General features: G+C 39.0%; 2 non-coding genes and 1 pseudogene across 2 annotated transcripts; 2 read left to right on the top strand and 1 right to left on the bottom strand.

Annotated features, from left to right (window-relative positions):
- LOC130034986 (60S ribosomal protein L32-like) overlaps window positions 1–15,893 on the top strand; it is a 120,877-nt pseudogene that overhangs the window by 67,141 nt on the left and 37,843 nt on the right.
- LOC130036376 (small nucleolar RNA U13) lies at window positions 4,300–4,403 on the top strand. The gene has a single exon (XR_008794407.1). It is a non-coding gene; the product is annotated as a small nucleolar RNA U13 (small nucleolar RNA).
- On the bottom strand, window positions 7,133–7,236 carry LOC130036380 (small nucleolar RNA U13). The gene has a single exon (XR_008794411.1). It is a non-coding gene; the product is annotated as a small nucleolar RNA U13 (small nucleolar RNA).

Here is a 15,893-nt window from a genome sequence, read left to right as displayed (position 1 = left end):
TCCCTTCACCAGTACTCATTTTCACCACCAAGAGCCCCTCCTACCCCTCCCAATGCCTGTGAGACAGATGATTTCCACTTAACTCTTCTCCACATTGATTACATTCATTATTTCCACAAAAGATGCACCATTATTGTTTAGAATTCTCTCCCCCCCCCAACAATCAGAATCGCTGAAAAGGCATTGTGAAATACTCTGTTTTTTATAGCTGGTTAATAGACTCATATAATGATTTTGGATTTCTGCAAAGAGCCAGATAATTATGAATTGGATTTCCGCAAAGGTATATAGTTTTTGAAAAAGCTTTTTATCAACTTCTCATGGATTTACAGTTTTGTGTAATTTAGCTCTATTCATCTCTCTGTGTGTACTTGTCACCACCTCCACAATACATTTTTTAAACGAGCTCTCAAAACAGTATTGTACTAAAAATAAACTCTCAGACCAATGGAATAGAATAAAAAAGAGATTAATAGGCAGATTATGAACAATTAATCTACAACAAAGTGGGTGCATAAAGAGGAGTAAAGAAGGTCTTGTTAACAAAAGGTAACAAAATATTGGACAGCAACATGCCAAAAAAAAAACTGAAACTGGACCTATATCTCACACATACACAAGTTACTTCAAAGTGGGTTTAAGGACATCAATATTAGACCAGACTACATAAATTACACTGAGAAAAATACAGACAGAATTTTTCAGGATATGAACCTCAGATGTCCCTTCAGTGATTGTTAACTCCATCATCAAAGATTAAAAAAAAAATCTTAAAAATAGGACTACATAAAATTTGTAAAGTTTTGAATGCAAAAGAAACTCTGGTTGAAAATACTTATCAAGGATCACCAAAAGATATTAAATCTTGGCATGTTAAAGTGGTTACATTAAAATACATAGTCAATTGTTATATTAAAATAGCAATAAAATACCCCCTAAATCCAGTGGCTATATTGAAAGACCAGAAAAAACAAATGTTGTGAGGATGTGGAAAAAAATTTATCCTTATTAGGAATGTAAACTGTTTTAGGTTTCTATGGAACACAGTACTAATACTTCTTAAGTAATAAAATGTAAAGTACTATGTGACCCAGAAATTTCACTCTTATGTATCTATGCCAACAATATGAGACACAAATTTACAAAGATATCTGCACACCTATTTTTACTGCAGCTTTATTTACAGTAGATAAGATTTAGAAATAGTATAAATGCTTGTGGACAGATGAGTAAATGAAGAAATTGTGTTGCACAATGGAACACTACTCAGCAATTAAAACAATTTTAAAAGGTTGACATCTTGAATTTTGCTACAACAGAGATGGAATAGGGGATTTCTATGCTAAGTGAAATAAGTCATAAAAATAAAGCCAAATAACAAATGATTCCATCCATATGTGAATATTTTTTAAGCCAGGGGGAAATGATAATGTCCAGTGGAAACAAACCCATAGATTCTAACCACAAAACCGAGGTTGCCCACGCTGAGCAGGGGAGCAGAGAGAGAGAGAGAGTGAATTCTATGAATGGTGTTGGAAAGATATTTGTACGTTTGTGGTGGGTGTGGTGTGGTGATTTTGTGCCCCTAAAACATAAGCATTTATATTCTTGTTACCTCAAGAAATTAGAAAATATATTTTTAAAAATCAATTCATAAGGCCATACTTAGAATATGAAGTCATTTATGTGGAAAAGGAACTTCATTTCATGGCTACATGTATGTATGTGAGCACTTCAAAAAAAGATCTGTTCTAATTGCTAACTATTCTCTCTAAGGAAGAAAATAAAATTGTGAGAAGGAATAAGTGGTCACGAGGACTTTAACATTTTATTCTTTGTATTCACTTGAATCTATGATAAAGAAAAACATACTTTGCTATTACTTGTATTTTTTTCTTTAAAAAGAAATAAAATAATGCAAATGACATGCAAGTAATATTTACATTCATAAATAAGATTCTCCCCCCAATAGGCAGGAAAACGTTTTTCTTCAATAGGCAGGAAGCCCTGGTGTTTTGTTTGATTTTCTTCCAAACAGACTTTCAATATTGCTAGTAGAGAACAAGAAGCATTAGACAACTGGAGTTGGGTTCTAAGTCTGCCTAACTTCCTCAAGAGCTGAGGAGTTCCTAGAACTTGATGTCCCCAGGTGTCATTGGCAAAGATGCTTGAGACCACCAGATCGTGAAGGTTTTAACACTTGCTATGTGTTCTAGAACATCACTTCACCTGTCCAAGCTTTGGTTCATTTTCTTTTCCTTTTTATTTATTTATTTTTTGGACCTCACCTGGCAGTGCTCAGGGGCTACTTCAGTCTCTGCGCTCAGGGCTCATTCCTGTCAGTGTTTGAGGGGTCTATAGGTAGTACCAGAGATTGAATCTGCCTTTGTTGCATGCAAGGCAAGTACATTAACTCCTACATTATTGAATACTCCAGTCCCAAGCCTTGGTTTTCTTAATCTATAGACTGGAATTAAAAATACTAACTGCTTTCCCGGGTTGCAAAAGGCAACAGAGATTTGCCTTTAAAAAAAAACTCTGACACACTTAATATAGCACTAATATATAATTATTGTTCTGGGAATATTGCATATTGGTTTAATGAAACATCTTTTAGGATTACCACCAGAATTATATCATATTACTACAAATTTAGAATTAACTAGAGTATTCCATAGCCTGAGTCAAATTTCAAGTGTACATATTCAACATTCCCCAAACCATCATTGAGCAGTTTCTCTGTGACAAACATTGAAGACACTACTGAGAGCGACCCGGCAGTCCCCAGGAGCCTGTCTCAAAAGATCAGCAGCAATTACAGAAGAGGAAACGCACCAGGCGCCCTGACGGTCCATGGGAGGAAGTGCCAGAGAAGTGAGGTCTGTGCTAGAGAGAACTCAGTTAGGCTGCCAGGAGGAAGGGCCATCTGAAACTGTGAAAGTAGAACAGAAGGGTGTCCCAGACAGAACTTAGAAACAAACGCTCCTCCTGAGAAGTAAGCAGGTGCCTAGCAACAGAGAAAATTCCGGCAGAATTGGACATGGCTGTTGAGGTAAGCAGACATCAAAGATGAATCATGCCTTATAAATTTCCTCCTCAGTCATACATATTCCTGACAGGTTCTCCAAGACACGTTGAAAGCAAAGGCTTGGCTCACTGCACCTTCCATGATAAAACTTTATCAGGTCAGGGAGTCCCTGCAATGTCAAGAGGACAGATCAAAGATGAAAAATATCACAGCAACATCCATAGATAAGGAAAGCAGCTTTAAAATGTCCTGAACTTTACTGTACAAGTGGGGAGGACCAAAGCTTGGAATTCCCACAAAAATCTTTGCAGGACAAGTTTTCTGAATGTAGAGTCCTCAGAAGAGCCCACCTGGTTGCCAAATATCAAGGTGACCTCCCAAAGGGATACATTTCAGGTTCCTTTTAATGGAGGATGTGGAGCCTGGATTAGAAACAGTTGCCTCTGTGAAAATCCTCAGTGGGGAGAAAGAGTACAGAACAATACATGTAGCTGGGTAAATTAAGGTCTGAGAGGGAAAATTCCTGCTGCTAAAGTGAACCAGAAACGGGTCTCCCTAGAAATAGAGAATATGGCAGCCAATAACGTTCAAGTATCATTTGCTTCCTTTTCAGCTAGGTTGGAAAATTATTGTTCACTCTTGACGTTTTTCTTACCATCACTAGAATGCTTTAGGAATTATAATAGATTCAACTAAAAAAAGTAACAGAGTTGGGGTCAGTGAGATAATTCAAGGTTTGATGCCCTGCACTGCACACCTCATGCACCCAACTGCCAGGTCCACTGGATATGGCCCTAGGGGGCACTATTAAAATCTATCAATAAATAATAGAGAAACCCAATTGTCTATCTTGCCCACAAGTTCTTCTTTCTTAGAAGATTGAACCAAACCTCCAACAAGGTTCACCCTCGTGCCTTCCAAGAGTTTAGGTGCAGGTAAGTTGCTGTATGGACTTGCCAGGACTTGGCTCTGGGTTTCTTACTCTTGGATACTTTAATTGTGGAAGGATAGAGCTGAGCTATAGGAACTAAAGCTGAAGGGATGTATAGAGAAGAGAGAGATTTGAAGCAAAGTAGAAACTTCAAAAGGCCATTAGCAAGCTAATATCATAAGAAATATGTGTCACTAACGAGATGTGTTGCCAAAAGGTTAAAAGAAAAACGAAAGCAAGAAGACAGAAAAAAAAGAGACACTAAGGCAAGGTCCACTGAGTTGAAGGCAGAACACTCTAGAGAAGATGTTGGTGTTTTCAAGAGCAATGTTGGATCAGGTTCCTTTTCCAGTTCCTAAACATGATGATTGGGCATTCACAGGTTTGCGTAACATGTGTCTCCCTTAGATCTTGTTACACATTTGACACATTACCCATCTGACTTTAACTTAAAAAAATGTTGGATCAGAAAATGAATCCCAGGTATCCCAGCCCCCACCTTTTTCCTCTTCAGAGGATGACTCCTTTGTCACATGAGCTCAATAACATCTGGCCTTCCTGAATCAACTGGGAGTGCCTCAGTTCCTGGGAAATGCGGACAAGAGATGGCATCAGGAGAAAGCTGTACACTACTGGGACAAGAAGAGTGTGGGTGTTTTTCACAAAATATTTGCTGCTAATTACTGAATCACAAGAATGGTGCAACATGGCCGTGCCAAAATTGTCTGCATTTTGTAAAGGTGGGTAGGCTGTAGACCCCACCTCCTTGTACAACTGGAACTCCATTGTGCAGAATTCTGATTAATCAGACCAAAGAGGAGGTCACAAGAACTTGAATGGCTGGTGAAGAATCATTTGTGGCAGATTAAGTAAATTCTTTTTTTCTGAGAGTGGTGTGGAAATTCAGAGTCTCTAGAATACATTTCAAAGAACTAACTTTCTTAATATTTGTCCCGATATAAAAATATTTCTTGAAAATAAAGACTTCAAAAAGCTAACACAGCATAAAGGTGGCAATTTGACACTAATATAAGCCTACTTTAATATAAGTCCTTGAACATTTTCTGCTTCAGCTTTAATTTACTCAATGATAATAAGTAATTTTTCCGCCTTCCCAAATTCTTCATGCCAATTTACCACTACTTTATATTAGTAAGAAAACAGAGCAAAGCTTTCTTATGTAGCCTTAGTGAGTTAGCATTTTGCTAAGGGTTTTCCTCTTTCCTCCCCTCCTCTCTCTTCTTTTTTTCTCTTTTTAATATAAAGGAGTTTTTATCAATAGTTTATTTTCAGAAGACAAGAACACTATATATCAACTTTGAACTATCTCCATTCTCCACAAGTTCCCATTTCCCCCAGGGAGGAAGAAGTCACAAGTTGTCTTATTATTTTCAAGTGCTCCATTTTTCTCTCTTCTTCAATGGTATTCCAACTGTGAAATCTTCCAGCGATTCTGAGTTTTGCAAAATTGAAAAATTCCTGCTGGCAGGTAAATGATGAGGGAGTTATAGACACAAAGGAACCTGGACTATCCAAGGTTTTTCTTTTCTTTTTTTATTTTTTGAATATGTGCCATATGTGGTAGAACTCAGGGTTAACTCCTGGAAGTGCTCGAAAGACCATATGGAGTGCTGGGAATTTAACCCAGGTTAGTATGTGCGCAACTTGCTGTATTGTTGTATGCAATTTACCTGCTATCTTGATATCCCAAGGATTTTCTTTTTCTATCTCAGTAGCTTAGAACTTCATGAGGTTGATTTTTACTCACATTTCTTTGTTTCTTTCTTTGGGGGGTGTCATATCCGGCAACACTTAGGGGTTACTCCTGGTGTTGCTCAGTAGAGTCCATGGGATGCCAGGGATTGAACCTGGGCCAGCCACATGCAAGGCAAACTATCCACAGTACTATCATTTAAGCAGTCTCCTGTTCTTTATCTTTTTAAGTCAGTCTCGGGATTTTCAGAGTAACTGTAAGCCCAGCCCCAGAATCATTAGGATGAACCATTATGAATAGGATCTGGGTTTTGGTACAGAAGTCAAAGTGACAAATCAAACATTTGTTGTCATCTACCTGGTTCAGTAAACAAACTTCATGGTATAGTAGCAGAAGAGTTAATATGATGATCAGACTAGATGTTAGCCTCATCATTGAGGAGATCATGGAAATATTATCATTTTCCACAATGAAGATTTTGTCTGGTTGGACTCCAATTAAAAACAAGCACCGTCAACCATAGCACTATTTTCTTACCATATAAGTGAAGCTGGTTCTTACTGAATCCCTGCATGCACAGCCCCAGCAAGGGAGCCTCTGTGACACTAATCACCATTCTGAATCCAAGTATATGTATGTTTTAGAATCTCCATTACAGTGTTTTTCATTCCTACGCATTTCTTTTGAGTTCTTCCTGAATACTTATGTCTCTCTGCTTTTATTTACCATCTGTTTCAACATGCTGCCTTGTAGTATCCATCAGTGCCCCTAAGATCATTGTTTTTAATTTCCAAACTCATTACTTCAAAACAATCTCTGCTGTGCTTACTTCTATTCCCATGCCTGCCTCCTCAAACTGCGTTCTCATGACTTTTATTTTATTGACTTTTATTTGACTTTTATTTTATTTGGCTTTTTTCATATATCTAGACATGATAATTCAGATAGAAGAAACTGCTATACATTTGGAGTGGTAGTGAACCACTGGTGGAGCAGAAGTGTCTTGCCATACTATATTAAACATTGACCAGATTAAGAAATCAATAATTCTTTATGAATCCCAAGTGACAACACCAGGCAACATTTTACTCCAAAGATTGATGATATGGACTTAAACTGGATGTGGGCACCAGTACCAGGTAGGATAAATGAACCATCCATGCAAAATGTTGCATAAATCTGAATGCTGAGAATTCTCCAGGACAACTAGTGCAGGCAAATTGTTCCCCACCTCACTCAACCCTTAAGGGGTGTGTATTTAGGGAATAGGGAACTTTGGTCCACATGCAACTGTATTAGGGCTTACTCCTGATCAGCACCCAGAGATCATTCCTGGAGGTGCTCTAGGAATAAAGCTGGGTTGATGTGCCCGGAAGACCAGTGCTATCCCCTGCACTATCCCTCCAGCCCAGGGGACTGTATTTTATTAATTAATTAATTTATTTATTTTTCTTCTTAAGTTTATCTAGGTAATATGCCAAGTGTGTAACAAGATTTAGTGGAGGCACACATCATACAAATGTGTGTACACCCAATTGTCATGCTTATGAAAGGAGAAAGGGTCCCAAATGACAGTATTTAATGACATACACTGTCACTGTCCTCTCGTTGTTCATTGATTTGCTCAAGTGGGCCCAGTAAAGTCTCCATTTTGAGACTTCTTCTTACTGTGTTTGGCATATCAAATATGACATGGATACCTTGCCAGGCTTTGCCGAGCAGGCGTGATACTCTTGGTAGCTTGCCGGGCTCTCCGAGAGGGACAGAGGAATTGAACCCGGGTCGGTTGAGTCGGCCACATGCAAGGCAAATGCCCTACCGTTGTGCTATCGCTCCAGCCCCTAGGGCTATAAATTGCAAACATGTTCTTCAGTTCTGCTTTTCTCTCCTTGGATGGGGTAAGATGGCTACAGTGCCGTGGAGCTGGTTATTCCCCTTGACCATTTCCACTGAGTTCTGATAATAACTGGAGAGTTTAGGTAAACCTTATTTGTTGTTCCTGAGGGCAGAACTTGTAAGAAATAGCAGGTGCTGGAGATTTTCCAAAATGATTGTTTTTCTTCTTGTCTTCCTGTAAGGAGGCAGGAATTTTTCTCCCATATTCACTGCGAAAAGCTTGGTCTAGCTCCTGGAGGAAAATTTCATTGAAAAAGGGTTGAGTGGAGTGGGGAACAATTTGCCTGCACTGGTTGTCCTGGAGAATTCTCAGCATTCAGATTTATGTAGCATTCTGCATGGACTGTTCATTTTTCCTACCTGGCACTGGTGCCCACATCCAGTTTAAATCCTTATCATCAAACTTTGGAGTAAAACATTGCCTGGTGTTGTCACTTGGGATTCATAAAGAATTATTGATTCCTCAATCTGAACAATGTCTGAATTGTAAGGATGGAGTAGCCATTCCCAATCTTCTTACATTGTAAAACTGGAAACAGAAAGTTCCTAAAAAGTTTAAAATCAATTTTGACTGCCATTGCCCTATGAAACTAGACATTGAATGGTTTTAGCAGCATTCTTATTCTGTTACCTGATAGTATGCTCTGAATATAAGAGACAGCATCACCAAAATCAAAGACCTCACAGAAATTTTTTAAAAAAATTGAAAGTAAGGCCATGTACCTAAAAATGACTCTTCTGAAAGTGTCCATGTAACTTCCCTGGCAGAGTTGCAATCCTCAGGTGAATTAGATGGATGCTTATTTTTGTGCTCTGTTCTTAATGATGTAAAACTGATTCTGAGAAGAGGAGATTCCTAGAAGAACAATGTTTGCGGTAGAACTGCAGAGTTAGTACAGAGGTAAAGACACTTGCCTTATACCCCAGATCTTCATAGGGTCCCCTGAGCACCCCAGAAGGAATCCTGTGTAAAGAGCCAAGAGTAATCCCTGAGCACAGTTGGATATGAGCCCTTGAAGATCAACAACAATAAAAGAATATGTTTGAGAAATGTAGGTAAGAGCCAGGTAAATTTTTTATTTCTGAATGGGATTAGTGGCAGGAGGAGATGAGGTACTTGGGAACATTATTTCATTTGGTGATTTTGTTAATAATTTATGGTATGTACTAAGAATAAGTTTAAACATCATCTCTGAGAGTATCCAATCTAAGTCCCTGCCCTGAAGAAGTAAAATGGGAAAAATACCCTTCCCTAAGGACCTGAAGAAATACACTGAAATAAACCCATGGGGAAAAAATGGGGAGAGGCAATAAACAGACACTTCTTTGAAGAAAACATATAGACAACCAATAGGTATATGGGAAGTGCTCAGCATCATTTCATCAAGAAATGCAAATTCAAATGACAGAGATCCTACATCTTCTGTGTGAGGAATCATGTCCTATGTCAAAAGAACTGGAAACAACCTGTGTCAACAGAAGTACAAGGAAGTCAATAGGAATGCTCTCTACTGCAGCATCTATGGGAAATGATGTGGAGATTTCTCAGAAAGTTAAAAATATAATTGTGGCTGTTAGAAAAGATGAAGTTATGAAATTTACATACAAGGGTACTACATGGAAAGTATCATGTTAAGCGAAATGAGTCAGAAAGAGCGGGATAGACACAGAAAGATTGCATTCATCTGGGGAACATAAAGTAACAAAAAGGGAGAGTGACACACAGGAATGGCTGAGATTAGTACCAGGAATTTTGCTCCATGAATGGAAGGCCAGCCACAGACTCTAGGTGAAAAGGAAGCTCAGATAGAGAAGAGAGTACCAAATGAAGGGTGTTGTGAGGGCCCTCCCAGGGTGGGAGAAGCATGCTGAAGGTAGTCGATAGACCAAACATGATTGCCACTCAAAGCCTCTCTTGCAAAACACAGTACCCAAAAGAAGAGAGAGAGAACAGGGGGGAATACCCTGCCACAGAGGCAGGATGGGATGGGGGGGGGGATGAGGGTGGGGGGATGCTGGGACCCATGGGGATGGATGACGGGCACTGGTGGAGGGATGGGGATTTGATCATTGTATAACTGAAACCCAAGCACAAAATTTGTAAGCCTATAACTGTACCTCATGGTTTTTCACTAATAAAAAAAGAAAAAAATATATAATTGTGATGTGACCCACTGGTTCCACTCCTTGGCGTCTATCCCAGGAACACAAAAACATTAACCTGAAAAGACATATGCACACCTATGTTCATTGCCATGTTATTTGCAATAGGCGAAATATGACAAAACAATGCCTGATACAGATGAGTAGATAAGCTGCGATAGATGCATAGATAATGCATAGCTTTGAGAAAAGATGGCTTTTGTTACAACATTTTTTTCTATACTTTTTGTTGCTGTGGTTACTGGAGGTTTGTAGGTCAATACTTTGTAGTGCTTGAGTACTGCTACCAACTCTGTGCTTGGGTACTGAACCCAGTGGTGTCAGGGATTGAATCCAGGTCTTCTGTATTCAAAGCATGTGCTCAGTCCTCTGAGCCATCTCTACAGCATTCTGCTACAACTTTAATGGAGTTAGAAGGGCTCACGCTAAGTTGTTAGGTGAAATAACTCAGAAAGATGACAATATCAGATGATCTCACAAATCTGTGATGTATAGAAATACAAAGTAAGAAAAAGAATACTGTCTAATGATAATATACCCTTGGACTTTGAGTTCAGAATTGAGGTGACCAATCCTGGGGTAGAGCATGGCCAGAGAGAAAGGAGTACCGGAAGCAACAGAAGGAAGCGTGGATGGTCTTGGGCATATTGGTGCTGCTGGATAGGTGTTAACTTTGCGCATCATAAACATAAATGTTAATACTATTATAACTTCAACTACACTAAAACATTTCGGGGGGCTAGAGTGATAGTACAGCTGGTATGGTATGTACCTTTTTGCCTAGCATGTGGCTGACCCAGATTCAATCCCTGACATCCTGTATGGTTCCCCAAGCATTACAAGGAGTAGTTTCTGAGTGTACAGACAGGAGTAACCCCTAAGCATCATTGGGTATGACTAAAAAAGAAAAAAAATAAAAATTAAAAAATAAAACACTTGCTGGGATTTAGTAATATTAAAATAGAAATAACAGTGATATGGCAGCAATAACATATAAAAGAAACAGAAGAAAAAGACAGAACAGGTATTGTCAACACAGTATTAGTTAATACCAGCACACACACACACATACACACACACCACGTGCACGTACACCTCTTTTAAATATAGAAAGTATGATACAATTCCCATACTAGCTGGAAAACAGTAGTCTGGAACAGAAAAATGGGCTTGGGGGAAATAAGGAAGTGTAGAGAATCACCAGAACAAAATATCTGCATGAAGAAACAAACAAAATGGGTGGGGTGGGGGCAGAAATGCAAAACAATGAGACAATAAAAGATAATGGGGCAGTGGACTGGAGATACACTAGAGAGGGCAAGGCCCTCACCTTGCACACGTCTGACCAGATTCTATCCCCAGCTTCCCATATGGTCCCTGAGCACCACCAGGAGTAATTGCTGATGGCAGAACTAGAAGTAATTCCTGAGCATTTCCTGCTGTGACCCAAAAGGTAAAAAAAAAATTAATTTTAATAAAATATGCAGCAAGTGAGTCCCATTTATCAATAACTACCCTAAATACAAATGCTATGAATTTACCAATCTAATGATACAGATTGGCTGGATGAATGAAAACTAGGACCCATGTAACATATATATATATGTATATATATATATATGCCTCACATTTGATATATGTAAAAACAATCACAGTGAAAGATTGGAGCAAAATATTATAAGAAAATAAGAAAAAAGGGAGAAAAGGAGGAGACTGCTATTTTTTAAATTTTTATTTTCTTATTAAATCATCATGAGATACAGTTACAAAGCTTTCATGTTTGAGTTTCAGACATACAATGAAAATGTTCAAATGATCAAATGATCAAAAATGATCAAACACCCATCCCTCCACCAGTGTACATTTTCCACCACCAAATGTCCTGAGTATCCCTCCCCAATCCCATCCTGCCCCTTCCCCCACCTCTATGGCAGATAGTTTCCCTCTTATTTTCTCTCTACTTTTAGGCATTACAGTTTGCAATACAGATACTGAGAAGCCATCATGTTTGGTCTTTTATCTACCCCATCAAAAATGGGGAGAAGAAATGAACAGAAACTTCCTTAAAAAGAAATACAAATGACCAAAAGATGTATAAAAAAATGTTCTACATCACTAATCATCAGGGAGATGCAAATCAAAACAATAATGAGATATCATCTCACACCAGAGAGATTGGCACACATCCAAAAGAACAAAAACAACCGGTGTTTGTTGATGAGGATGTGGGGAGAAAGGGACTCTCATTGTTGGTAGGAATGCTGACTGGTCCTGCCTTTCTGGAAAACAATATGAACATTCCTTCAAAAGCTAGAAATTGAGCTTTCATATGACCCAACAATACCACTTCTGGGACTATATCCTGGAGGTGCAAAAAAAGCACAGAAGAAAAGACATCTGCACTTGTATGGTCATTGCAGCACTGTTCACAATAGCCAGAATCTGGAAACAATCTGAGTGACTGAGAACAGATGGCTGGTTACAAAAACTGGTACATCTACACAATGGAATACTATGCAGCTGTTAGGAAAGATGAAGTCACTTAATTTGCTTATAAGTGAATGGACATAGGGAGTATCATGCTGAGTGAAATAAGTCAGAAAGAGAGGAACAGACATAGAATGATTGCACTCATTTGTGGAATACAAAATAACATTATATGAGATTGATACCTAAGGACAGTAGAGACAGGGCCAGGAAGAATGCTCCATGGTTGGAAGCCTGCCTCATGAGCTGGCGGAGAAGCCAGCTGGGAGAGAGAAGGGATCACTGAGTCAGTGATGGTTGGAGGGATCACTCAGGATGGGAGATGTGTGCTGAAAAGAGACTGTATAAAAGCTAATAAAACAGATGTTTGACCAAAAAATTTAGTAAGAGAAAAAGATGGGCATTATGTTTTGATACATCTAACTAGAAAATATAATGGATATAGATATGTATGCAGTCAACAAAGGTGCAATTGTACAGCCACAAAAGCAGTTCACATTATCTTTCTACTCTTTTCTAACACTATCAAAGGATTAGATGAGCCTCCAGTGTTCTGAGAGGTGATTGTGGTGGACTAGCTAGGAGACCTGAAGCAGTGCTTAAAAACAGATCAGATGGGGCCAGACAGACAGCAGGGACTTACCCTGCATGCAGACAACACTGGTGCGACTTGTGGCACTGAATGGTCCCCTGAGCACTGTAGGAAGTACAGAACATCACCGGATGTGGCCCAAACCCTCTACTTTCCAAAAAAACTAGACTATGAATCAATCTGAAAAGTAAGACACACTGTTAAACTTATTATACTTCTGATATCTTTATTCTAAATGAAATGTTTTGAAGAAGTAAATTATAGCCTCTATTCTATTCTAGAAGCTTACCTAAATGGTCTCAAAATAGTTAAAATTTATTGTAAGAAAATATATTTGAAAAGAAAACAAGTTTTCTAATTCATTAGTGCGAGTTCGAAATAAGTTGTTTGAACACATTCATTTATATTTCTAAGTCCAAAGCTCTTTATTTGGATTTTACCATCATGTTTCAATGTCTATACTATTTCCCTCAAAAGATATTATTTAAACAATTGTATTTGTTTTGAAATCTATATCTAGATCTACTAATATGTCAGGATAGCTTTACCCTTATTTAAAATCTGGATATTAACCTGAATGTTTAGGTTTATGTAGTAATTAAAGAAATTAATTCACACATTGAAAGAGTAAAGCTGCGGACTCGGTGACCACACAATGAATAAATGGTGATGAAATGGGTAAAATGAAAGTGTTAAAAACAGGAGGTATGTTTTGTTTTGAGATTAACTATAGTAAGATATTGATTGGGACTATGACAGATGGGAGTGGGGTAGATTTTAGTTGCTACAAAAGGAATTTGAGGTCCATCTGAGATGTCCCCATGGTAGAAAAGGACAATCCCTTTCACCCAGTTCTGCAAGCCAGAAACCTGGGAATCATTCTCTGCACTGCCCTTCCCCAACTCTTCATAACTGATCCATCATCAGATTTTGCTCCAGCTCCAACAAGTTTGTTGAATTCATCCACATCTTTTCAAGTCTCCTGGCATCATCCTTCTTTGACTGAGCAGCATCTCAGCCTGGATGACAGCAGTAGCCTCTGAATCAACCCGCCCTTCTCCCTTGCCTACCCTTCTACAATCCCATCTCCCCAGAGCAGCCAGAGATTAAAGCAGCAGGTCTTTAATGCCTGAGACTCATGCCTGAGCCCTCACCAAAATCACCTCATCCTACTTTCCTCTACCAGGCTCCATCACAGTCTTGCTAGTTTATCCTTGCACTCCCCCTCAGAGTCTTCTCAGAGCCTCTTCCTAGAGCTGACTCTCTCTCCAGGCCATCGGTCCCCCTCCCTGCTGGCACATATCTGGATGGTGCCATCCATCTCAGAAGGCCACAGGGAATATTCCTACTGGAATAGTCATGATTCATAATTATACGCTTAAGTACATATTCTCTTGTTTATGTTTTTTCCCACATCAAACGTTAATCTTCTTGAAAGTCAAGCTCTTCACCATGGTTTTCCTAGGACCTCTCAACACCTACAGATCCTTATTCATATTCATTTCAAAGTCTGGAAAGCTGCAGAAATAGCATATGATATTCATTCAGGAAGATTTACAGTAATCCACCTAGGAGAGGTTAAACTTATCAACAGAACTCCAATTGTCACAAATAAGACCAGTATCTAGACAAATTGAGGGAATGAAATGGTAATGGTGGCTGTCTCCATCCACCAGCCTGCACTACTACAGGTAAAATTTCTTAAAATGGCCACTTGAAGTGAGCAGTCTGTGAACGAACTTGATTGTTCACCTCTATTCATTGTATCTTTTCATCTCTATCTCTTGAATAAACTTCCAAACAAAGAGTGGGTGAAGCCAAGAATGATACAATGTCATTAAGATCACAACTGCATAACTATGAGAAAATTAACCCCTGCAACATTTAACCACAATTGATCACTTTTCTTAACTTTTTTCATAGGGTGGCAGAGGGAGGCCCCACTTTTCTTCTAAAGGAGAAACCATATGATCATTGTTGAGGTTATTGTTGGATGATTGTCACATGTCAAGAGTCATCATTTGTCATGTGTGATATCAAAAAGTAGGCCCACTCCTGGCACATGCATTAACTCTGTGAAGGCTCCCGTTCAAAACAAATATGTCCTGCTGAAAATACTCTTTGATTTTCTAGGGAGACAGCTAGAAAATGCACGATGCAATGAACAGATCCAACATCTGAGCATTTCCTAACAACTCTGCAAGCTTCCCTCTCAGCAGCAGCTTCTGAGCCCTATATTTTTCCATGCACTCTTTCCACCCCTTGGGCACTGTGATCCACTTACTGGCTTATGCTCAATTTTGCAGCAGTTTATTGTAAGTGCTAAAGTCACCAATTGGAAACTGCTCAGCCTGAACTAGCCCAAAATACCCATTCACCAGAACTACTCAATATTAGATCCTAATGCTACTCACTGTGTTGCATCGGATTAGCTGGTTGTTCTGCATTTAAACCTCCAAGATATGATATCTTCATGCAGTAAGTTCTTCCCTTTCTCTCTTTATACCCTGCTTCCTTCTTGGATGTCATGACTTTTTGAAAATCTATGCTAAAGATTCCTTCAATATTGACTGAAACCAGACGAGTTTGGGGAACATCTGGAATCCCCATCATTCTTTCCCTGGACCCTGCAAGCAGCTTTGTCTGGAAGTCCCCTACTCTGATGGCCCACTTGCCCATGAGGATTCATCCACAACCGATGCCCTGTCCACGCTTCCCAAGCCCTAATTTTCTTCTTGCTCTGACCAGTCATTTCTGTGCTTTACCCCTTACCCTCCCGTCCACAGACCCTTAGGCAAATGGAAACTACTGAAACAGTTACAGCATAAAAATTAGGATGGGCTTTGAAGACAATGGCCGGGGGCACATGTCTGAATTTGGAAAGCCATGGAGGAAAAAAAGAATTATAAATATACAGGCACAGCCTCTTAGCACATTTTCCAGTGAGCTTAAATGAATTTTTTTTCAATACATACAAAACCAGAAAAACTGCAACTTTGTGGGTGGTATCGAGGAAAAAAAATTGGGCCAGGAGGGAAGAAAAGGATTTTCATCTCTTCTCTACCAATAAATAACATGGGTC

The sequence above is a fragment of the Sorex fumeus genome, unplaced genomic scaffold, assembly GCF_029834395.1.
Source record: "Sorex fumeus unplaced genomic scaffold, SorFum_2.1 ptg000063l, whole genome shotgun sequence".
Lineage (NCBI taxonomy): Eukaryota > Metazoa > Chordata > Mammalia > Eulipotyphla > Soricidae > Sorex > Sorex fumeus.
Note: the sequence above shows the minus strand (reverse complement) of the source record. Positions and strands in the feature narration are given on the sequence as shown.